Here is a 22,929-nt window from a genome sequence, read left to right on the forward strand (position 1 = left end):
TGTTCACCTGATCATTGACAAGAAGTGAAAACAGTACAGTAAAAAGTAAGCATTTTCAACAAATGGTGCTGGTCTCACTGGAGATCTGCAAATAGAAAAATGGATATTGAACGATTTTTATCTTGTTTTACAATTCTCAAGTCCAAGTGGAACAAGGACCTGCACATGAAACCAGATGCACTGAATCTGATAGAAGAAAAATGGGAAAGAGCCTTGATCATATTGTCACAGGGGAAAACATCCAAACAGAACTCCAATGGCTCAGGCTTTGAGATCAACAATTGATAAATGGGACCCCATTAAACTGAAGATTTCTATAAGGCAAGGGCACTGTTTAAAGGAAAAAACAACAACAACAACGTAACAATCCTATATCTGGTAGAGATGTAATATCCAAAATATACAAATAACTTAATAATTTAGACTCCAGAGAAATGAATAAATGAAGAATAAATAAATGAAGAAACTCAAAGTATTTTCATTAAAATCAGAAACAAGACTAGGAAGTTCACATTCCATGTCTTGTTCTGTACAATATTAGGAATCTTAGGGAAGCAACAAGTGTGTAAGTTATAAAGGCAGTAGGAGTAAGAAAAGCAGAAGTCAATTCATGATCATTTAAATATGATAGGATTCTATAAGTAAAAGGTACTAAATATATAACCAGAAACTGCATAGTGCTAGTAATTACATTCAGTAAAGTTCCAGGATTAAAAGATAGTGAAAAAATAATGTTTCTGTAATGAATATTTTGAGAAGGAAATAATAGACACAATATCCTTTACAATACATATATATTATAAATTTATGTGCAACATTGTTAAATATATTATAAATATATAATAACACCATGTTATGAAAAGTATCATGTATGTATACATATATATACATATATGTGTGTGTATGTGTACATACAATATATATTATATATGGTAACTGTAGAAAATTCAAAAGTTTACAGTGAAAATGTAAGGTAAAAGAATAGCAAATTTAAGAAAATTAAACCAGAAAACAGAGCTCGACATGCCTTTTATGGTCATGGATTATCAGGGCTATTCTTATGAAAATTGCCATTCTAACAAAAGGAATTCACTTATTCAGTGTAGTAATCAGTAATACCCAATGCCAACTAAAACAATATAGCTGTAATGTTATACGGAAACAAAAAACACAATTATTGTATAAAGAAAACATGAATAATAAAAGAGTTGTAGAAGACATTATGTCAGGGGTTGGGATTTAGCTCACTGGTAGCAAGCACAAAGCCCTGGGTTCAGTCCCCAGCCCCAGAAAAAAAAAAAGAAGACATTATGTCAGATGTAAATTTATATTACATAGCTAAAATAACAAAAGTGTGTGGTATGGTACTACTATGCTATATCTATATTAATCAACACAGAAGCAAAAACCTTCAAGAACCCTCAAAGTGCTGTTGGCATTAGTCACAACAGGCCTTCACTTTGGAAATACATTAAAAATTTTAAATCCAAACAACATTTTGAAATAGAAAACAAAATACAATGACATAAAGGATATGACATGTCTCTGTGGACCACTGTGTCCAAGAGTTTATAATAGCCTACACTGGGTCTTCTCTTCATATCTTATAAAATTCAGTTTAGTGTTTTTATGGGATTCCTACATATGTTAGGAAGTGGGTTTCTGATTCTTCTGCCTATTTCTTTGGCAATTTTTCTCCTGTTGAGTTGCCTTGTCAACACTCAGTATCATGGGCTTTGTTTATCTTATTATAATTCATTTCATTGTGCTTGGTTTTCATAATTTGGGATGCGTGGTTCTAAACAAAAAAGGAATTAGTTACAGAAGGGAATGGAGGTGGGGAGGAACTGTGAGGAGTAAAAAAAGGAAACTGCAATTATGGTTGATTGTATTAAAATAAATTTTCAATGAAAATATAAAATATGATACATTTTAATGGAAAATACAGTTACAAAACAACTGCAAACAAACAAACAAACAAAAGAAAAATACAATACACATCCTTGTTGATTTTTCTGATGAAGAATGGCCAATAACCAAAAATTAGCACACTATTTTTCTATCACATAAATTTCAATCAATTATGGGAAGAGCCAAAATAAAAAAGATAACATATCCAAAGAATGTTATCCCTAATTCGCCAGTTTATTGTGGAATCTGTTCAACATTACAATATTTAAAAAATACTAATAAATAAAAAAAATCAAAGGATAATAAAGGACTGTAAACATTCAAACTAGGTTACTTTATTAGATCTCAGAAAATAAGTTTATTATTCTGTAACACTGATATATATATATATATATACAGTGTGTGTGTGTGAGTGTGTGTGTGTGTGTATGTGTGTATTGTGTAAAAGATATCCCACATTTACATATTTTGGGACTTCATACATCTGAATTTACTCTCCACTACCCTCTGTTAAAGCCAATTTGGAAACCCCCTCTTTTTTTATTATAAGTATCATAGCGTAAGAACTCCTACTGCTGTGGTTTCCCTCTGACGATAATCTGTATATTAATCCTCTAGTGATTTTTCCCCTTCATATCCTTCAGGGCGTGCAAAACCTAATTTAAATACCTGTAGAAATATTATTTTTATGCAGCACCTGTATACCAACACAAATGTTCTTTTTTTATCTGACTGCCATTATTCCCACACACCAATAATCCACAATACTGTCAGCTCTTTGAAATGTTAATGTTCACTTTGTAAGAGAACTGAGATAAAGTGACAGGGCAGATTGAAGGTTCAAGGGGAGGGCCCCTGCAGCTAACACAACACAGGACAGGAAAAAATGAAGTCAGGTACACATGTAATAGTTTTCTGATCTGATCCTTCAAAGACGTGAGATATATAGAATAATTTTCTAATTACAACATATTTGAAATACTTAATGTGCAAAAATCATGTCTACCTAAAAAACACAGGATCAAAGTGGGAGCTGACCGTGGTTGTTGCCCTGCCTTGCTGATCATTCCTAGGGTGGAGGTAACAGGCACCTTTGACTGCTTTTCTCAGACCTGAACCTGCTGCACTGACTTGATTAATCACAGTCCCAACCCCCAGTCTGTGCCTGTGAGCCAGCACAACCATGCAGTCACACATGTGTGCATGTTTCCAGGCTCCAGGGATTCAAAATCTGTTGTAAAGCTAACGGCATAAGCAGGAAGTGACGAGCTTTAGGCTTTCCTATTGCTAGTATGGAAGAGGGGGTCTTCACAAGCTCTTTAGAAATCAGTTAGGAGTAAAATTAATGTATTTCCCGGGCAACGGGGATACATAATGGAGATTTATAGTCATCTTTAGATTTCCTTTTTTTTTAATATTTTTTTTATTAACTTGAGTATTTCTTATATACATTTCGAGTGTTATTCCCTTTCCCGGTATCCGGGCAAACATCCCCCTCCCCCCTCCCCTTCCTTATGGGTGTTCCCCTCCCAACCCTCCCCCCATTGCCGCCCTCCACACACCAGTCTAGTTCACTGGGGGTTCAGTCTTAGCAGGACCCAGGGCTTCCCCTTCCACTGGTGCTCTTACTAGGATATTCATTGCTACTTATGAGGTCAGAGTCCAGGGTCAGTCCATGTATAGTCTTTTTTTTTTTTTTTTTTATTATTAACTTGAGTATTTCTTATATACATTTCGAGTGTTATTCCCTTTCCCGGTTTCCGGGCAAACATCCCCCTCCCCCCTCCCCTTCCTTATGGGTGTTCCCCTCCCAACCCTCCCCCCATTCCCACCCTCCCCCCATAGACTAGTTCACTGGGGGTTCAGTCTTAGCAGGACCCAGGGCTTCCCCTTCCACTGGTGCTCTTACTAGGATATTCATTGCTACCTATGGGGTCAGAGTCCAGGGTCAGTCCATGTATAGTCTTTAGGTAGTGGCTTAGTCCCTGGAAGCTCTGGTTGCTTGGCATTCTTGTACATATGGGGTCTCGAGCCCCATCAAGCTCTTCCAGTTCTTTCTCTGATTCCTTCAACGGGGGTGCTATTCTCAGTTCAGTGGTTTGCTGCTGGCATTCGCCTCTGTATTTGCTGTATTCTGGCTGTGTCTCTCAGGAGCGATCTACATCCGGCTCCTGTCGGTCTGCACTTCTTTGCTTCATCCATCTTGTCTAATTGGGTGGCTGTATATGTATGGGCCACATGTGGGGCAGGCTCTTAATGGGTGTTCCTTCAGTCTCTGTTTTAATCTTTGCCTCTCTCTTCCCTGCCAAGGGTATTCTTGTTCCCCTTTTAAAGAAGGAGTGAAGCATTCACATTTTGATCATCCGTCTTGAGTTTCATTTGCTCTAGGCATCTAGGGTAATTCAAGCATTTAGGCTAATAGCCACTTATCAATGAGTGCATACCATGTATGTCTTTCTGTGATTGGGTTAGCTCACTCAGGATGATGTTTTCCAGTTCCAACCATTTGCCTACGAATTTCATAAAGTCGTTGTTTTTGATAGCTGAGTAATATTTCATTGTGTAGATGCACCACATTTTCTGTATCCATTCCTCTGTTGAAGGGCATCTGGGTTCTTTCCAGCTTCTGGCTATTATAAATAAGGCTGCAATGAACATAGTGGAGCACGTGTCTTTTTTATATGTTGGGGCATCTTTTGGGTATATGCCCAAGAGAGGTATAGCTGGATCCTCAGGCAGCTCAATGTCCAATTTTCTGAGGATCCTCCAGACTGATTTCCAGATTTCTAAAGGAAAGAAAGAGTGCTTAGGAAAAACATAACCGAAACTAGGGAACATACAAAAGCTCTCTATACTTGTAGTACTATGATGAGAAATGACTAAGGAATAAAAGATTCTCCCTTAAAACATTCTGCACTATTCAGGTTTTACTTTATTAGGTGGATTTTTAAACTTTCCTATGTGTTCATGTAAGTGAAATCCTTACCATGAACAAAATATTGTTGTTTAATAAAATAATTGGTTTATCTTTCAGTAATGAAGTTTATTTCCTTCGTGTTTTAAAAAGGATTGCTATGATATACTCTTTTATTTACTTTTATATGTTTATTTTTAAAACAGAGTATTACTCATTAGAATTTTCTGGACTTGTACCTCACATTTTAGAATAGACATGCTTTGAACTCTGAGATCAAAAGCTTCGGCTTCTTAAATGCTAGAAGGAGAGTCATGTGCCACCATGGATACCTAGATTCATTATTATGCTTTCAATCACTACATTTATTTTAGCAACATGGATAATGTATATGGTGAAATGATGGTTAAGGAGTCTTTTTCCAACATCAGGTTCCCTTCGAGCATCTGAAAATTATCATTTTTCCCTTCAACTATGGAGATTCAGTTACCTGAATGATGTTGGCAAAGACTCTCTCCAGGTCTCTGGATATTGGCTCAGTTGTAATAAATGAGACAAATGCAGTTTTGTTAGTGGCATTTTTGAAGGTAACAGAGAACTTCAAGGCCAAATAGACACGTGGACCCTGGTAAAACAGTAGGCCCAGAGTGCCATCGAAGCTGCAGTTCTTCACCAAAGAGACATCTGATAGCAGAGTGTGGAGATAGCACTGTTAGTGGGCCCACTGATACATTAGAACTCTGCAAGTGCAAGGGATTCTTAATCCTATTATATGTTGTTGAATACCTTGATCTCTATAATCCAAGACCTTTAGGCATCCCGTATCATGTCTCTCAAGTAGGGCTCTTTGTTCACTCTTGGTAAATTCCCAGGTTTCCCAGTCACTTTATTTTTAATCATTTAGGTATATTTCTCTCTGATTCTCTTGTTCTCTCTATCTGTCTCTCAGCCTCTGTCTGTCTGTATATTCTTCTCTCTGCCTCTCTCTTTCTCTCTGTCTCCCTTTGTATTTCTCTCTCTCTCTCTCTCTCTCTCTCTCTCTCTCTCTCTCTCTCTCTCTCTCTCTGTGCATGTGTGTGTTTGTTAGGGAACACAATGTAGAAGTATATTGATGCCAAAGTCTGTGTATTTCTTCAGAAATGCAGTTCCATGTAGTTTCAAAATTCCTGGTATAATTTCTTGGAAATCTTGTAAAGCACCCCTTGTTTTCATAAGCAGAAACATCACTCAGTCTCTTCTATGCACATTTAATCCTTGGTGATATAAATGCCTGCTGAATATGAGAATAAAAATGTAGAAAGGCTTCTGATTTTAAATGTTCCTACACAATAATTTTCCAGTAAATAAAAATATGACTTAGCAATATCCTTTCTGCAAGTTAAAGACTACATAGGAAATAAATAAGGAATTAATAAATGTGTAGCACCTTAGCATTTCTTCTAGGTCCTACCCAACAGTTACCTACATACTGCCAGGTAGGCCTGGCTAGATATAAAAGGGAGTGTTTAGACTCTCTCTATGCCTTTTTTTCTTCCTGACTTTCTTCTCCCACTCCATTACTACATCTCCCCTTCCTAGATGTATTCCTGACTAGCCTCCTCCTCCCCTTTTTCTCCACCCTCTTCTTTGTCTCTACTGTTTTCTCACCTACACTTCCCATGACCCTAAACAACTCTATTCTACACTAGACCCATCTTATGGCTCTTACCTTGGAGGAATGGTTGCCTCTGCATGGGTCTGCTGAGGAATCCCATCACACAAAACTGTGTTCCATAAAAATATACCCTTGGATTTATAAAACACAGCATTTGTTGTACTAACTTTGTTTTGCAAACTGGCAGGTTCACATTTCCTGCCACCTCACACTTTCCAGCCATTGTCTTGATATTCCTTTCTTCCCAAACAGGGGCAAATTGGAAAGACAAACTCCCACCACTCACAAAAGAAGCCCTCCACCACTCACACATTAGTCATGGTAAAAGGCCACTGGTCTCTATTCAGCTCACATCCACCCCCTCTAGTTTCCTTGGGAACAGAGGTATTCATAGCCTACAAGATTGGCCTTTCTAGCTGACTCCTCCTCTTAGGACCTCTACCCTGGGTGAGTTCTATTTCTCTTCCTATGATGGTTTCTCTCTCACTGATGAAAAATGCTAGGCCTAGGTAAATCATTGTACCTTTGGCACTGGCTCCACAGGTCAGGTGTTGGTCACAGCTCAACCCCTAGTTTATCTCCTAATGTCCTGACAATCTACTCTAGTTGATCATTCCATTCTTAATTATTAATTTATCATTGGGATTCTGGAAGTAATAAGGTTAATAAGTCCTATTCTCACTCAAAGATAATGGCTTCATTGCTATTTTTAACCTCTGTACTGGGATGTCTCCTGGTCTTAAAGGCTTCCAAATTTGTTTCCAATACCTGAAAGATAATAACTCTAAATGGCCTCTTAACCGCACATTGAAAACACTTTTACAAATCTCACCAGCAATGTGAAAAATGGAAGGTTTCTATGTATAGGAGTTTGCCCACCTTCCCTCCCAACCACTTTATTCCTTGATCCAACGAGCTCGCTCTCTGCTCCCTGAACCTTTATCTCTCCAGGTCTTGTTTCACTGTTGTTGACAGCTATTTGGTCTAGCAGAAAGTCTTAAATTTCTGCCTCCTTGGAATTTTTTATTTCTTATTTCTTTCCATTCTGATATACCCTAGCTCTAAGCCAGCTCTGTCGTGAGAAGGAGGAGCAGACATGCTCCATGGGCCTGCCTCAGATGTGCCACACCACCATTTAGACTGTACGGCTTAGATCATGCTGGTTGGAACCGCACAGTGGCAGAGGCTGCTTGAAGTGACAGGGAGGGAATCTCCTAACATTAAAAAATAATGCCCTGGCCACCAGACAAAACATGCCTATTTGTATCTTTGCATGATTGCTGCTCCTGATACATAACCACGCTTCTGTAGGTAAATGTCATCAGCTCAGAGATATAACAAACACCAGGGGAGCTATAGCTTCAGCACCATCTTGGATGAAGGCAACCCATGACTATTTGCCATCTTTGTTATGTGTATTCCTCACGTGACATCTCTCATTACAAGAACGGCCTGAATTTAAGATGCCATGGACACTTAACAATAAAGATAAAGTTTTCATACTATTTCTGTCCAGCTGTGGTAAATAATTTTAATACTCATTTAAAGATTTACAACAATAAATATGATTACTGCCTTAAATATGTGTTTAGCCAATGTTTTGATGCTATTATTACTGCCATTAAGTCATAATCTCTGTGCTTCCTTGATACTCGTCAGAACCAATAATTAAAAACAGATATAGATTGTCTAATTCATATATATTTAACAGATCCTCTAAATGGTGTCAGAAATCTGCTTATTATAACATGAAATGTTTAAGTTTACTATGACAGATAGAGACCTCCAAATCCTCACAGATACCTGGCACAAGATCTCCAAGATGATGTCAGAACGACAAGTGTCTCTACCTGGATTGCGGTACAATGGCCACTATGAGAGATGAGTTCATTTTCTTGCCTGCTGCCAGGGCTCACCCTAATCTGTAGACAAACAGAGGACACCCAGAAAATTAAATGTCTCATATTGCCTAGGACAAGGTGAGTCATTGCTCCAAAATTCCTTCTATACATGAGAGCCTCTCATCTTCTAGTCCTGATGGGCAGACTACCTTTGCATGAGTTGTGATGGAGAACACAGGGACCTGGAAAAACTGTTTAGGGAATGATCTACAGACTAACCTATGTCACTTTAATTAATATATTACATCTAGGTTATAATATATTCTTCCCAGATTTCTGATTACATTGCAGCTAAATTAATGAAAGTGGGACAGCTAAAAACAGACAACTAGGGGTTGGGGATTTAGCTCAGTGGTAGAGCGCTTGCCTAGCAAGCGCAAGGCCCTGGGTTCGGTCCTCAGCTCCGAAAAAAAGAAAAAAGAAAAAAAAAAAACAGACAACTAGTCCCTTACCCCACGATAATCCACTAATATATTTGGTCATTAGTCTATTCACTAACTAATTAAGAATATCAGATCTGTTATTAAAATACAAAGGTTTGCCTTGCTCATAGACTTCTTGGTAAAAGATATACAAGTTCCGATGAACTTACACAGATGAAATCTTCTTCTAATTCCTTACCTAACCTCAGTTTTCAGTTACTAAATATTTCATATTTCTTCCCCTTACTATGTCATTGTTGTATTAGAACTTTAACAGTTTAAAATTCTAATTCTTTTCAAGGGAGTTTTGATAAATTAGCCTAACCATAGTAAAACATTGCACTATATGACCCAACTTTAATAATCACAAGTTCAAATTTTGTTTCCTTTGATTGTCTTCTAAATATATACTTAAACTGTATCTCATGCTATATTTAAACTATCATCTTTCAAAGTTTCAAATTTAAGTTTACTTTGGCGGTCTTCTACCAACAGACTTGAAGTGTTTCATACACTAAATTCATGTGATCAACAATCAAATTCACAAGAACATCAAATTTTGATTGACTTTTTAATGCACACCTAAAAATGCTTTTCATTATACTAAATTTATACCTATTCATTCTCCTAGAGAGAAGCCATTCTTTCTCCTTCTGCTCCCCAATAGAATTTTGTCTTCCCTAAGGTCAGTTTAAATCTGTTCATGGTATTAACAAGCATCTCTTTTGTAAATTCATACCCTCCAGGAAACAAACTCAGATCTACCTCTCATGGACCAAACAGGCTCCATCTGCCAATCAATAGCCTAACTTTCTACCTGTTACGTATTCCTCTCCTGTTCCCTGGATTTGAAACTCTCATCTCAACGACCAAGACCTAAGGGTTTCAAATATACACTTAAGAAAACTTATTTTTCCCTAAACTTACTTAATTTTATTTTATACCTCGTGTGTGTGTGTGTGTGTGCATGTGTGTGCATGCATGTTGAGTGTGTGCTTTTCTATGTTTGTGTGTGGTTGGGACTGGTGGCATACACGAGGGCACGTGTTTCAGTATTTTGATAAATCCGGGCATTTACTAAAACTCTATATCCAGGACAGCTCCAGGAGAGCAACCCACAGAAGCTCCAGCCTATTCTCACAGAAACAAGCACTTTTCTGGGCCTTCACATTCCTAACTACAAATGGACAGACCCCAAACAGCAAGGAAACTTAGAAATCTCCTAAGACTTGACCAACATCTCTATCCCCATTTTCTTAGGTTTCCTAGAGACACATCACTCCAAAGTCATCAAGAAGCAGCTAAAGGTCACAATGAATCTATTGCTGATACACCATCACATCTTTCTAGTTTCTCCTATTTTTATTAGACAAAAATGGAGGAATTTTAGCACCTTAACGTTCTTTTTTTTAGGCTCCACCAAACAGATATTAGCAACATCCAGGTAGGCTTGGTTTGCAATAAATTGGACTTTTGGCCTCTCTTCTCTTTCTCTGAATCCCTTCTACCTCTCTCCATTCTCCACATGTGGTTGGCTGGCCTCATCTCTCTGTCTCTCTTTCTCTCTCTGCCTCTCTTTCTCTCTCTGTTTCTCTCTTTCTGTCTCTTTTTCTGTCTGTGTGTCTCTGTCTCTGTCTCTCTCTGTCTGTCTCTGTCTCTGTCTCTCTCTCTCCTTCTACTTCTACCTACCTCCCCTTCTTATGCCCAAGTAAATTCTATCCTATAGTAGACCTGTTCTATATCTCTTCCTTCTGAGGAAGGAATGAATCTGTATGGGCTTGCTGAGGCAAGTCCTCCCACCACACCATACCACAATCCACAAAATATATCCTTGGCTTTAAAACACACAAAACTCTGATTTATATTTGAACAGCATGTACTGTGCATTGTAAAATTGTGGAAAGAAAAAATATTCAAAAATAAAAAATTTGTCTCTGACTATATATGGAAATAACTTGCTTCATACCCATGACAGAACTTTCAGAAACTATACCTGTGTGGCTAAATTTGATTCAATGTAACAATGAGCAGATACATATGGTAACACATCAATTCATGCCATGCTGAGAGGAGGGGATGACCACCCATAAACAGACTGTGCTACTGGAGGTCACTCCCTCTGAAGGTTCTGCCAAAGCTGGAGAAGTTTAAATCTTCTTGAAAACATATGTCTATCGTCTATCATCAGTATTTTGGAGGAAAAAGGCAGTAAAACTACAATGCAGCAGTGTTGTATTTGTCAAAGTTGTCAGAGGATGCCTGGGAGGGAGTTCTTAATAAGACAAACCTGATTTGATATTTTTAAAGGCAATGTTTATATCAATAGCACTTTCCAGATGTGGAGTTTCCTGTGTAGAATACACTGGCTTTGAATGCAATCCTTCCTTCCTCATGTACCTCTGAGCAGATTAAGATTAAGGCAGTTATATCATGGATTAGTATACATTACAAATGTTATACAATAGTGACAAAAGTTAAAAATTACATGAGGTTAGAAAACAAGAAAATGCATGTAAGATTTTTTTCAGCTATCAAGATACTGTGTCAAGGTGGAATTCGGAAGCTGAAAACTCATAAAGAAATACCTGTGTTTTTAAACAAATTACAATTTCTATTATGAAAGTAAGAAGTGATTGTTGATATTATTAAAAGCATCCTTCTGTGAGCTTTGGGTTTTAGAATTATTGCTTTTCACACATAAAGCCAACTGTTAGTGAAAAGACCAGTGCTAAGGATCCACAACTTTGTGCTGACCACAAGACAGGTTCTGCTTCCTAAATTAAGTTAAGATAATCCTGCTCAGTAATGATGGAAGCTTGTCTCTCAGGTGATCAGTTGAAAAAGAAAATAACCATCTCAATATTATTTAAGAAAAAAAACCTGTATAAGATGTATGCAGTAATCTATACTATGATAGTCTGTGGATAGATATCATGGCTTTGTAATTTCTGCATTTGATTTCAGTTAGAGAATTGGAAATATTATTTTTCAAATTTATAAAAAATTTCTATGTCTACTTACCATATCTGTATAATGAAGGGAACTAAGAGACCAATTCAATAGTTACTTAACATGGGCAGTTAGAAGAATTGTAGCAGTATTGAATTAATAGATCATAAAATTGACCCAAATGATACATGGAACACTATCTGGGAATAAAAAAAAAATGTGTACCTATAGTTTTTGTTTTTCATGGGAGAACTCTAATTATGCTCAGTTTTCCATGTCCCCATTTTTCATAGCAGAGAATTCTAGTGTACATGGGATAATCTTTTAACTCATGTCTCTTGAGCTCTTCATTGTATCTGAATATTGGAGTCCTCTCTTCTTCCTCCTCGCCTTTCCATACTTTCTTCTTTTGATCATCCTTTCTTTATTTCTGGAACTTTGAGAAAGAGTCTCTTTCTGTAGCCTAGGCTGGCCAAACAATTGTAGTGATCAGTTTGCTTATATCTCCTGAAGGATATGATTACAAATGTGAGCAAATAAACCATGAGAGCTATTTTTTTAATTCTTTTCTGCATTTACACATCACTTATATTCTTTTTCTTTTTTATTGGATAGTTTATGTATTTATATTTCAAATATTCACTTTACTGGTTCCCTTCTCTTCCATCGCCCATCCCAATGCTTCTATGGGGACGCTCACCCTCCCACCAGCCCTCTCACACGTCAAAACAACACTAGGGAAAAGTTCCCTCAGAGGACCAAGGAATCCTTGCTGTCATTGCAAGATAATTCTATCCTCTGTTACATGGGCAGCTAAAATCATGGGTCCCCAAGTTGGTGGTTTAGTCTGTGGAAACTCTGGGTTGTCTGGTTTTTGTTGTTCTTCCTATGTGGTTTCAAACCCTATCAGCTCGTTCAGTCCTTTCTCTAATGCCTTCAGAGGGGTCCCTGCTTAGTCTGATGGTTAGCCACAAGAATATTAATTTGTATAGGCAAGGCTCTGGCAGAACCTCTCAGTAGACTTTCATATCAGGCTCCTGTCCACAAGCTTCTCTTGGCCACAGCAGTAGTGACTGGGTTCTGTGGATGCATATAGGATGGATCCACAGGCTGGGCAGTATCTGCATGGCCTTTCCCTCATTCCCTGCTCCCTTATTGTCATTGTACTCCCTACCATGAGTATTGGGTCCCCCCCCCTTCTAAGAAGGACTGATGCATCGAAATTTTTGTCTTCCTTCATCTTGAGTTTCATATGGTATATAAACTGTATCTTGGATATTCTGGAACTTGGGTAAATATCCACTTACCAGTGAGTGCATATCATTTATGTTCTTTTGTGAGTAGGTTACCATACTCCAGATAACATTTTCTAGTACCATTCATTTGCTTATGAATTTCATGAAGTTATTGTTTTTAATATCTGAGCAGTACACCATTGTGCAAATGTAACACGGTTTCTGTATCCATTCCTCTGTTGAGCAACATCTGGGTTCTTTCCAGCTTCTGGTATTATAAATAAAGCTGCTACGAGCATAGTAGAGCATTTGTATTTAATATATATTGGCGCATCTTTTGGGTATACGCTCTGGAGTGTTATCATTGGAACCTCATTTTGAACTGTGTCCAATTTTCTAAGTAATTGCCAGATTGATTTCCAACGTCGTTTTAACAGCTTGCAGTCACACCAGCAATGGATGAGTTTTTCTCTTTCTCCACACCCTTGCTTGCATTTGCTGTCACCTGAGTTATTGATCTCAGTCATTATGATTGGTATAAGGTGGAATCTCAGCATAATTTTGATTACCATTTCCCTGATGACTAAGGATGTTGAACATTTATGTAGGAGCTTCTAAACCACTTGAGATTCCCAGGTTAAGTACTCTTTGTTTAGCTCTCTACCTCATTTTTAAATAGGATTACTTTGCATTATTATTATATTAAATTAATAATTATTATTTTAAATAGGTTTATTGAGTCTAATGTCTTGAGTTAATGTATATTTTGAATATTAACCCTGTATTAGATGTCCAGTTGCTGAAGAACTTTTCCCATTTATGGGTTGCAGTTTTGTCCAGTTGACAATTCCCTTTGCTTTCTCTCAAGGTCCTATTTTTAAATTCTTTATCTTAGAACATGAGGCATTGTTGTTCTTTTGTTCGAGGTACTTCCTCTTTTTCAAAAGAGAAGAATTAAGCTAAAACATGAAGCAATAAAATGAAACATCAGCATTGTTTATACTTCAATTTATTAATATTTGTGATCCACTTACTGTTTTGTGGTATCTTTTAAGGCAATCGGTAAAATTTTCTATCTCGGACTACTACATAAAATGTACAGCTAGTATTTTAATATGTATAGCTATAGCTATTTCCTCACCATGGTGACTACTGATTGTTCTGGTTATCTTATTATTCTTGCATCTCCCAAATACTGGGGTACCTTGCAGCAACTAAATTTTACATTCAACAGTAACCCCTTCAGGCATGTCTTCAGGAAATCTATCCATACCACACCCGCACCCCCAAGCCTCAGTGGCTTTCCATGAAGTCTCCATGCCTTCATAAAATGTTACTACCTAAATACTTACTACCTCATCATTTTTTGAACAAAGTTTCATGCTGACCCCCAAAGCATCACTTCCCAGAGACATTACCTCTTTAATTTTGGACTCTTCTCTATTACAACTGATTCATTATTAAGAACAAAATGGCCAGCATTCACTGCCAAAAAAGCAAGGGTTTCGATTAGTGGCTTCAGTATTGAAATCTGTGAATTGAAAATTTCTCTAGTACATCCAGGAAACAAAGTCTATCTCATGTGGAAAGGGAATTCTGGAGGATTCAAGCTAAGAGACTGAGTAAGAACTACAATGCATTCCTTTTTATATCTGCATTTATATTTAATGCAGGGAAAAAGAAATTAGAAATATAGATAGACATAGAGAGATACAGAGAAAGAAGATGAGAGAGAGACAGAGAGAAAGGAGAGACAGGGAGAAAGATTCTAGACAAGATGAGGCTGAAGAAACAGTAGATTCTGAAGATGTTAGCCACTAGAGTAATTAGATCAGCTGAGAAGATATTACTAACAAATCAGCCCAAAATAGGCACTGTCATTCAATACTCCAGGTTACCACATTTCTCTTCCTGGTTGCCAGGTGCCCCTCTGATATAAAGCAGAAAATTACTCTGAGGAAGCAAGGCTGATTAATAGAGATTATGACAGACCACAGAGGTGATCAAGAGCTAGAGGGTACAAATATAAAGCAGAGGTCAGTGAACATTATTGTTTCAAATATGCTGGTGGGATGTACTGGGAAATGTATTCTGATAACAATAAAAACGGCAAACATATTTTTGTTCAAGGAATATGAAATTAACATAATGCTCAAATACAAATCCAATAGCAGGAATTGTTTTTTGCTTGATTTCAAGGAAATTGAATGGCATACAAGTGATTGAATCAGGGCCATGGCTGAGAAATATTCCCCTGGAATTAGGGAATGTCTATTGTTCAGGATATCTAGTACCTAATATGGCCACAATAAATTCAGTATGAAGGAAGGAGAGGCTGAATTAGTTCATCCAAAGGAATTAAATCCCTGGTGTTTGAATCACTCAGTCTTGATGAAAAGAATTGTTCCTAGTTTTATTGTAACATGCTATGCCAGGTTTAGTTGATATGTCTCAAGGAAACTCGCTTTTTTTTTTTCTTTTTTTTTTTCAGAGCTGGGGACCAAACCTAGGGCCTTGCGCTTGCTAGGCAAGCGCTCTACCGCTGAGCTAAATCGCCAACCCCTCTTTTTTTTGAAGTTTATTTTGGAGAAGTGTATTTGGATGACAGTAAAGATATGGGAAAGGACTGGATGAGAAGGAAAGACAATACACTCTACAGGGTATTTAATGAATGAGAAAATAATTTTAAAACAAATAATAGAAAATCCTGAATGTAGAACAACAGAAATTGAATACTGCTAACACTCAAGATCAAGATTTCAAAATTTTGGTTTAAGCCCATATATTTTATAAGTATATATGCAATGAAAAAGACACCTTAGAAACCGAGTTATGTTTATCCTAGAAAACATAATTATTTTACCAGCTACTAGAAGGTAAAGAGGAGAGGAAAGGACAAATTGGGACAGGATCAGGTGTAGGAGGAGACCAGGATGATTTGCAGAATGTCAGGAAATTGAGCAGATATGTAGCGCAATGGAGGATGGGGATATGTAGGTAGCCACCAGAAAGTCCCAGATGCCGGAAAAGCAAGAGGTTTCCAGGACTCAAAGGGGACGAGATTAGCTAAATTGTCCAACAAAGAGAGGAAGAATCTGCAGAGTCTATATCCAGAGGTTAGGCAAGGCCCCAGTTGGGGGATGGGTTCACTTACTCATCTTCAAATTTTAAACCAGATATGCTACTGTCTAGAGGAAATACATGGACAAAGTGTGGAGCAAAGCCTGAAGGAAAGGCCATGCAGTGTCTGACCCAGCTGGTGATACATTGCATATACAGATATCAAACCCAGACACTATTGCTGATTTCAAGAAGTGCTTGTTGACAGGAACCTGACAGAGATGTCTCCTGAGAGGTTCTGCCAGAGACTGAAAAATACAGAGGTAGACGCCTCTGCCCAATCATTGAACTGAGCAATGGGACTCCAATTGAGGAGTTAGGGAAAGTACTGAAGGAGGTGAAGAAGCTTGCAACCCCCTAGGAAGAACAAAAATCTCAACCAACCAAAGGCCTCCCCCAGAACTCCCAGGGACTATACCACCAACCAAAGTTATGCACTGAGGGACTCATGGCTCCAGCCACATATTGAGTAGAGGGTGGCTTTATCTGGCATCACTGGGAGGAGAGACACTTGGTCCTGTGAAGGCTAGATGCCCCAGTGTAGGGGAATGCCAGGATAGAGAGGTAGAAGTGGGTGAGTCAATGGGAGAACACCCTCATATAAGCAGGGGTACAGGTAATGGGACAGGGTTTTGCAGAGGGGAAACCTAGAAATGAGTTAACGTTTGAAATCCAAATAAATAAATTATCCAAAAATGTATGAGTAAAAATAAGAAATTTACATAGGAAAAGTTCAACATCGACAAGGAAAATAAATAGAAAATTTTCTGTGCTGGGATACATATTTAAGACATGAATAAGCTATAAGCCCATGAAGAGCAATTAAAGATTTGTATATTTAAAGAGGAAAAGCTTTATCCTAAATGCAAAACAAAAGAAACTTTAAGAGGAATGGGCTGCCTTCATGTAGACTTCTCAGCACTTTCTGCATTCAGTAGGAAATAGGACAACTGCCTTCTTTTCAGAAAGACCCACAACACAATGAAAAAGAGCTAATTAGTGAGTGCTAATGAAAACTAGTATGTGTGCTGGGACAATCTAAAAGTGTTAATGGTTATCATTAAAGGACTTATCTTCAATTACTCTGCCCCTTCCTTGTTGGCTGTGTGTTGCCACTTTCATATCTTCAAGACTTCACCTAATAAAGTCCTTTTAGTTCTATAAAAGGTAGTGTAACTGATATGAAGAATATTTGCAAGAGTACACCATACAAAAAGAAGAATAAATATTGAACACATAATAATGGTAAACTAATTAATTAAACTTTTAAATGTTTACTATGTATGTACTCATGGCAAAATATTTCTCTTCTTCCATTATTTCTCTCAGGCAGCCTCAGAGGATTTTCATTGATCTTTAACAAATGTGATGCCTTGTGTATAATGTGATGTGGTAGAAAACAGGGTACTGTGTCATTCTTTCTACGTCTCTGAAGAAGAGTGTACATTAGATGTCCCTAGTAGAAATTAAAGCATAGGTTTCAACTTTGAGATCATACTTTAAATCCTTTTAAAATACCAGTTATATTGTATCCTTGGGTACCTCTGTGTTCTGACAGGCCCAAAGTTGGATCCAGCTCAAGGGGAGGCCCCAAGACCATACAAAATTACTGAGGCATTGGGGCATTCAGAAAAATGGACCAATCATGACTGCCCTTCATTAGACCCGACAAGCAGCTGAAAGAGTCAGATACTGATATGTGCACCCAACCAATGAAGCATTACCTCTCTGATTGAATTAAGGAAAGCTGGAGGAAGCTGAGGGGGAGAGCAACCCTGTAGGAGGACCAGAGGTCTTAGATAACCTGGACCCCTGTGATCTCTCAAACACTGGATCACTACCCAGGCTGCATATACCGGCTGAGATGAGGCCTCCAACACATATAGAGCGGGGGACTCCTGTGTCTGGGTTCAGTCAGAGAAGGTGCACCTAATCCTCCTGTGACTAGAGGCCCCAGGAAGTTTAGAGTTCTGGTGGGTTGAGTAGGGTTGGGACATCCTCTTGAAAAGTGGAGGAAGGGGAGGGAGGAAATATGGGATGTGGAACTCTCAGGGGCGTGTGTGGACAAGGAAGGGAATATAACCTGGAATGTAAAAAACAAAACAACAACAACAACAAAAACCTGAAACTTTTATAGAGTTTCCATCTTCTTTTGTTGAAAGCTAGATGGCATCGGAGCCCAATTCTCCCACCAAAACAAACATGGAATATCCAAACACACCAGAAAAGCAAGATCTAGTTTCAAAATCATATTTGATCATGATGCTGGAGGACTTCAAGAAAGACCTGAACACACTTAGGGAAGCACAGGAAAACATTAATAAACAAGTAAAAGCCTACAGAGAGGAATCGCAAAAATCCCTGAAAGAATTCCAGGAAAACACAATCAAACAGTTGAAGGAATTAAAAATGGAAATAGAAGCAATCAAGAAAGAACACATAGAAACAACCCTTGATATAGAAAACCAAAAGAAGAGACAAGGAGCTGTAGATACAAGCTTCACCAACAGAATACAAGAGATGGAAGAGAGAATCTCAGGAGCAGAAGATTCCATAGAAATCATTGACTCAACTGTCAAAGATAATGTAAAGCGGAAAAAGCTACTGGTCCAAAACATACAGGAAATCCAGGACTCAATGAGAAGATCAAACCTAAGGATAATAGGTATAGAAGAGAGTGAAGACTCCCAGCTCAAAGGACCAGTAAATATCTTCAACAAAATCATAGAAGAAAACTTCCCTAACCTAAAAAAAGAGATACCCATAGACATACAAGAAGCCTACAGAACTCCAAATAGATTGGACCAGAAAAGAAACACCTCCCGTCACATCATTGTCAAAACACCAAACGCACAAAATAAAGAAAGAATATTAAAAGCAGTAAGGGAAAAAGGTCAAGTAACATATAAAGGCAGACCTATCAGAATCACACCAGACTTTTCGCCAGAAACTATGAAGGCCAGAAGATCCTGGACTGATGTCATACAGACCCTAAGAGAACACAAATGCCAGCCCAGGTTACTGTATCCAGCAAAACTCTCAATTAACATTGATGGAGAAACCAAGATATTCCATGACAAAACCAAATTTACACAATATCTTTCTACAAATCCAGCACTACAAAGGATAATAAATGGTAAAGCCCAACATAAGGAGGCAAGCTATACCCTAGAAGAAGCAAGAAACTAATCGTCTTGGCAACAAAACAAAGAGAATGAAAGCACACAAACATAACCTCACATCCAAATATGAATATAACGGGAAGCAATAATCACTATTCCTTAATATCTCTCAATATCAATGGCCTCAACTCCCCAATAAAAAGACATAGATTAACAAACTGGATACGCAACGAGGACCCTGCATTCTGCTGCCTACAGGAAACACACCTCAGAGACAAAGACAGACACTACCTCAGAGTGAAAGGCTGGAAAACAACTTTCCAAGCAAATGGTCAGAAGAAGCAAGCTGGAGTAGCCATTCTAATATCAAATAAAATCAATTTCCAACTAAAAGTCATCAAAAAAGATAAGGAAGGACACTTCATATTCATCAAAGGAAAAATCAACCAAGATGAACTCTCAATCCTAAATATCTATGCCCCAAATAAAAGGGCACCTACATACGTAAAAGAAACCTTACTAAAGCTCAAAACACACATTGCACCTCACACAATAATAGTGGGAGATTTCAACACCCCACTCTCATCAATGGACAGATCATGGAAACAGAAATTAAACAGTGATGTCGACAGACTAAGAGAAGTCATGAGCCAAATGGACTTAACGGATATTTATAGAACATTCTATCCTAAAGCAAAAGGATATACCTTCTTCTCAGCTCCTCATGGTACTTTCTCCAAAATTGACCATATAATTGGTCAAAAACCGGGCCTCAACAGGTACAGAAAGATAGAAATAATCCCATGCGTGCTATCGGACCACCACGGCCTAAAACTGGTCTTCAATAACAATAAGGGAAGAATGCCCACATATACGTGGAAATTGAACAATGCTCTACTCAATGATAACCTGGTCAAGGAAGAAATAAAGAAAGAAATTAAAAACTTTTTAGAATTTAATGAAAATGAAGATACAACATACTCAAACTTATGGGACACAATGAAAGCTGTGCTAAGAGGAAAACTCATAGCGCTGAGTGCCTGCAGAAAGAAACAGGAAAGAGCATATGTCAGCAGCTTGACAGCACACCTAAAAGCTCTAGAACAAAAAGAGGCAAATACACCCAGGAGGAGTAGAAGGCAGGAAATAATCAAACTCAGAGCTGAAATCAACCAAGTAGAAACAAAAAGGACCATAGAAAGAATCAACAGAACCAAAAGTTGGTTCTTTGAGAAAATCAACAAGATAGATAAACCCTTAGCCAGACTAACGAGAGGACACAGAGAGTGTGTCCAAATTAACAAAATCAGAAATGAAAAGGGAGACATAACTACAGATTCGGAGGAAATTCAAAAAATCATCAGATCTTACTATAAAAACCTATATTCAACAAAATTTGAAAATCTTCAGGAAATGGACTATTTCCTAGACAGATACCAGGTATCGAAGTTAAATCAGGAACAGATAAACCAGTTAAACAACCCCATAACTCCTAAGGAAATAGAAGCAGTCATTAAAGGTCTCCCAACCAACAAGAGCCCAGGTCCAGACGGGTTTAGTGCAGAATTCTATCAAACCTTCATAGAAGACCTCATACCAATATTATCCAAACTATTCCACAAAATTGAAACAGATGGAGCCCTACCGAATTCCTTCTACGAAGCCACAATTACTCTTATACCTAAACCACACAAAGACACAACAAAGAAAGAGAACTTCAGACCAATTTCCCTTATGAATATCGACGCAAAAATACTCAATAAAATTCTGGCAAACCGAATTCAAGAGCACATCAAAACAATCATCCACCATGATCAAGTAGGCTTCATCCCAGGCATGCAGGGATGGTTTAATATACGGAAAACCATCAACGTGATCCATTATATAAACAAACTGAAAGAACAGAACCACATGATCATTTCATTAGATGCTGAGAAAGCATTTGACAAAATTCAACACCCCTTCATGATAAAAGTCCTGGAAAGAATAGGAATTCAAGGCCCATACCTAAACATAGTAAAAGCCATATACAGCAAACCAGTTGCTAACATTAAACTAAATGGAGAGAAACTTGAAGCAATCCCACTAAAATCAGGGACTAGACAAGGCTGCCCACTCTCTCCCTACTTATTCAATATAGTTCTTGAAGTTCTAGCCAGAGCAATCAGACAACAAAAGGAGATCAAAGGGATACAGATCGGAAAAGAAGAAGTCAAAATATCACTATTTGCAGATGACATGATAGTATATTTAAGTGATCCCAAAAGTTCCACCAGAGAACTACTAAAGCTGATAAACAACTTCAGCAAAGTGGCTGGGTATAAAATTAACTCAAATAAATCAGTTGCCTTCCTCTATACAAAAGAGAAACAAGCCGAGAAAGAAATTAGGGAAACGACACCCTTCATAATAGACCCAAATAATATAAAGTACCTCGGTGTGACTTTAACCAAGCAAGTAAAAGATCTGTACAATAAGAACTTCAAGACACTGAGGAAAGAAATTGAAGAAGACCTCAGAAGATGGAAAGATCTCCCATGCTCATGGATTGGCAGGATTAATATGGTAAAAATGGCCATTTTACCAAAAGCAATCTACAGATTCAATGCAATCCCCATCAAAATACCAATCCAATTCTTCAAAGAGTTAGACAGAACAATTTGCAAATTCATCTGGAATAACAAAAAACCCAGGATAGCTAAAGCTATCCTCAACAATAAAAGGACTTCAGGGGGAATCACTATCCCTGAACTCAAGCAGTATTACAGAGCAATAGTGATAAAAACTGCATGGTATTGGTACAGAGACAGACAGATAGACCAATGGAATAGAATTGAAGACCCAGAAATGCACCCACACACCTATGGTCACTTGATTTTTGACAAAGGAGCCAAAACCATCCAATGGAAAAAAGATAGCATTTTCAGCAAATGGTGCTGGTTCAACTGGAGGTCAACATGTAGAAGAATGCAGATCGATCCATCCTTATCACCCTGTACAAAGCTTAAGTCCAAGTGGATCAAGGACCTCCACATCAAACCAGACACACTCAAACTAATAGAAGAAAAACTAGGGAAGCATCTGGAACACATGGGCACTGGAAAAAATTTCCTGAACAAAACACTAATGGCTTATGCTCTAAGATCAAGAATCGACAAATGGGATCTCATAAAACTGCAAAGCTTCTGTAAGGCAAAGGACACTGTGGTTAGGACAAAACAGCAACCAACAGATTGGGAAAAGATCTTTACCAATCCTACAACAGATAGAGGCCTTATTTCCAAAATATACAAAGAACTCAAGAAGTTAGACCGCAGGGAAACAAATAACCCTATTAAAAAATGGGGTTCAGAGCTAAACAAAGAATTCACAGCTGAGGAATGCCGAATGGCGGAGAAACACCTAAAGAAATGTTCAACATCTTTAGTCATAAGGGAAATGCAAATCAAAACAACCCTGAGATTTCACCTCACACCAGTGCGATTGGCTAAGATCAAAAACTCAGGTGACAGCAGATGCTGGCGAGGATGTGGAGAAAGAGGAACACTCCTCCATTGTTGGTGGGATTGCAGACTGGTAAAACCATTCTGGAAATCAGTCTGGAGGTTCCTCAGAAAATTGGACATTGAACTGCCTGAGGATCCAGCTATACCTCTCTTGGGCATATACCCAAAAAATGCCTCAACATATAAAAGAGACAC

At 38.0% G+C, this 22,929-nt stretch overlaps 1 long non-coding RNA gene across 12 annotated transcripts in view; it reads right to left on the reverse strand.

Annotated features, from left to right (window-relative positions):
• Nucleotides 1–3,581: 3,581 nt before the first annotated feature.
• Nucleotides 3,582–22,929, reverse strand: part of LOC134483413 (uncharacterized) — a 204,202-nt gene continuing 184,854 nt past the window's right edge. For 6 of the 12 annotated variants that reach the window (XR_015646578.1, XR_015646575.1, XR_015646573.1 and 3 more), the window contains 2 exons: nucleotides 8,283–8,401; nucleotides 3,616–4,697 (listed from right to left, as the gene is read on the reverse strand). This is a non-coding gene — a long non-coding RNA (uncharacterized LOC134483413). Of the gene's footprint in view, nucleotides 4,698–5,315; nucleotides 6,099–8,282; nucleotides 8,402–14,404; nucleotides 14,472–22,929 lie in introns of all 12 variants that reach the window. The other 6 variants (XR_015646592.1, XR_015646594.1, XR_015646602.1 and 3 more) reach the window with 6 other exon arrangements.

This window comes from Rattus norvegicus, chromosome 1 (genome assembly GCF_021556685.1).
Source record: "Rattus norvegicus strain SHRSP/BbbUtx chromosome 1, alternate assembly SHRSP_T2T, whole genome shotgun sequence".
In the NCBI taxonomy this organism is placed as follows: domain Eukaryota; kingdom Metazoa; phylum Chordata; class Mammalia; order Rodentia; family Muridae; genus Rattus; species Rattus norvegicus.